At 43.6% G+C, this 3,439-nt stretch overlaps 1 long non-coding RNA gene across 1 annotated transcript; it reads right to left on the bottom strand.

Moving 5' to 3' along the window:
• Positions 1-242: 242 nt before the first annotated feature.
• Positions 243-1,952, bottom strand: LOC124258145. Its single transcript, XR_006893512.1, has 3 exons — positions 1,781-1,952; positions 1,017-1,283; positions 243-329 (listed from the first exon to the last, which is right to left on the bottom strand). It is a non-coding gene; the product is annotated as an uncharacterized LOC124258145 (long non-coding RNA).
• Positions 1,953-3,439: the final 1,487 nt, after the last annotated feature.

Raw genomic sequence — 3,439 nt, 5'->3', positions numbered from 1 at the left:
TTCCCGGTAAACGATACACTGAACACACACATCCATTGCGTGATGTAAACATGAGCATGTAGTTAATATATGAACCGCAACACGCTATTAAGTGAGATCAGTATTTGTAATTGCTGAACGAAAGTGCGAAAGGAGTGCTTCTGAGAGGGACAACTTTACGTGACCCTCGGGTTATCGTCATTCACTCTCACATCACACCGTATTACCTCCACGTCTCTGTTTTCTACGAACAACAACGATGACGACAACGGCGATGACCACGATCAGGATGGAACAGACACCAGTCACGGGGACGATGGAAACGACACCAGATTCAGTAACTTCACGTGCTGAAACATTTACTATGGACAATATTCAGTTCAGTATGCATACGAGTATAATCATGTAACATCAAGCCTCTTCGGGAGGTTTTAACCCGATTCAAAACATATTAATGGGTTGACACTTGCGATGTTCATCTGAAATAACCTTTCCGTGCCACGCTTTGTAAGTGATTGATGAGGTACGCTGTACATCCCCAACAACAACGTCATTGTCAACATCAGCTCCACAGGAGGACATGCAATGTCTGTAACATCAGTGTTCTCATTTGTGCAGGGTGAAGAAACGGAAATATGTAACGAAAAGTGTCAAATTATATTCCTCATATAATAGAGTTTCAGGAGCACTGTATTCTGTAGGGCTGGGTTTCTAATTGATTTTTTCGAGTTAACGGAAACATTTGGGATTTTTGGAGAATCTGAAAGTTAAGAATCATTGGAGTGATAATGCCATCAGATTATAGTGAAAATTAAATTCTTCATCAATATTACGGTTTCAAATGGTTAATTATTTTTAATCTTTAAGTGACATCTAAAGGGTCTTTGGTTCTTTTAAATCTTTGGGTGCCATTACTTTCGGTGTCCTAGCAGATGTTCCAGCAGGATCAGGTGTACGAACAGGGGGCCACCCCAACAGGCGTCATCCCCAACAATAGGTTGTATATAACAGATTCTATTACTGAAGTGTTGACTTACAGAAGACCTCCAGCGTCAGGTTCCGTGATGCACTCCCATGGCTGTTGTTGACGTGACACGTGTACAGTCCAGACACAGGTACGTCTACAGCTGGTATAGACAACACAGCCTCCCCCTGTCCTGTAATCACAGTCTGTCTGGATATGTTCCACCAGGTTACAGTACAGGCAGGGTTACAGTCAGCAGAACATGTCACTGTTACAGGTTTCCCTTCTTCTACCTCCAGCTTGTCACTTGTGCCGTCAAACTGTATCTGACCAGGTCCATCTGGAATGCATGTGAGATGGTCAGCTAAGAAGCTATTTCTGAGATATTAGTGCAGTTTGCTTCGGTGAATGAAGACATGTTGTTTAGTTTGGCCTGTGGTCTTGGGATTCACAAAACTGGTAAACGTCTCAGACTCGTATCAATTTATGCTTTCCTCCCACAATAAGTACAGACTACAAGTGGAACACCGTTTTAACTCACTCACCCACTCTGTTGCTATGAACAACTCTTGACAACATATACAGGTGAGCTTACAGTGCCGGGAAACTATCAGCAGTTTCGATAGCCTCTGAAACTCTAAAACTTTGAATGGATCATTAAATCAGACCTGCCTATATTTGATATCCGAACTGTCACAATAATCATTTCTGATTTGTTTACAGAGAGCACAGTACTTCAGCAAAGAAGGTTGTGACAACACTATCACTCAGAAGCACAGTTACAAAGATAAGATACACGAGGTTCCTATACCGCAGAGAAGGCAAGTTATTACTCACAGAGAACATCCAGTACATGTCCGTGACTCCAGTCAGACTGCAGCCCCTCCTCCACGGCCTGGCAGCTGTAGATGTCTCCCTGGTTCTCTCTGTTGATGTGGGTTATTGTCAGGTCATCTCCACCTGTAGGAGACTCATCACCAGAGTCTAGCAGGGCCCTGTTCCTCCTCCAGATGTAGGTCATGGTCAGTGGGGGGGTGGGGGGGGTGGTCCGGGGGTAGACTCCGGGACGAGGAGGGGCATGTCAGGGTGACATTCTCACCTGATACAGGTGGGGCAGGTCCGGTGATGGTAGGTGTGGTTGGCTCCTCTGTGAACAAATATAACAAATATCCTCAGACCGTAGAACGAGTGCCATTGAACAAGATGTTACTAAATGCTTACATACTTGTATTTATATACTGTTTATCATTATTATCTATCAAATGTTAAATAGTTAGTGCATTCACTCGTAACGTGGAAGACCCGGGTTCGATTCCCCAGATGGGAACAATGAGTGAAGCCGATTTCTGATGTCACTTGTCATGATATTGCTGGAATATTGTTAAAAAAACTCACTCACTCACTCACTCACTCAGTGTTCCACTGTCAGTGTTCCACAGTTACAGCAGGGAATACATGTTGGCTGGATCCTAATACTCCTAACCGTTTTGTTGATTATATATGATAGTTACCACACAACTACTGGCTGCCTTTACTGAAACGAGTTAAATGTACTTTCCGGAGAGAGGAGGGTCGACGGTTTCACTACCAGGTGCGTTATAGCAAGTGGCGTTCAAAGATGCAAGACTGATACACTCATCCATCTTACACTGCGACACTGCTTCTTTGACGGTGAACAAGCATAGTTCACATACACACATGCATACTACACACATACATGCACACAACAAACACACATGCATACAACACACGCACATGCATACACGCACACATATGCATACACCACAGACACAGACAACACACACACACACATACAACACACATACATACACACATGCGTACAACGCACACACATGCATACAACAGACACATGCATACAACACACATATACGTACACACATGCATACAACGCACACACATGCATACAACACACACATGCGCAGAACACACATGCATACAACACACACACATACATACACACGCATGCATACATACACGCATGCATACAGCACACACATGCATACATCGCACACATGCATACAACACACACTCATGCATACAACACACACATATACACACACACATACCCACATGCATACACACAAACACGCACGCATGCTCGGACACTCACACATACCTGGATCCATATATACAATAATCTAAACCCCAATTTCACCTCACCTAATGTTCTTCTACGGCAATAGAAGATTGAACAGCTATTTATTTATGTTGGAGATACATTAAGACAGTCCAACTTTATTCTTCAAATAATATTCTGTTAATCCCATATCCTACTCACGTGCTACAACGAGGACCTGTCTACATCCAGTAACTGTCTGTTCATTGGTTCGTTGACAGTAGTAAGTACCAGCGTCCTGTACAGTAACATTGTAGATGGTAAACCTCAGCTGTCCTGTCTGTGATAGTGAGTCCTCCCTGGTGTATCTGATCCTGGTCGTGTAGCCGGTGTGACTACTGTTGAGTACCCGTACACGG

Source organism: Haliotis rubra, unplaced genomic scaffold, assembly GCF_003918875.1.
Source record: "Haliotis rubra isolate DU_JTF1 unplaced genomic scaffold, ASM391887v1 Scf684, whole genome shotgun sequence".
NCBI classification, from domain to species: Eukaryota; Metazoa; Mollusca; class Gastropoda; order Lepetellida; family Haliotidae; genus Haliotis; species Haliotis rubra.
This window is presented reverse-complemented; position numbering and strand designations above follow the sequence as displayed.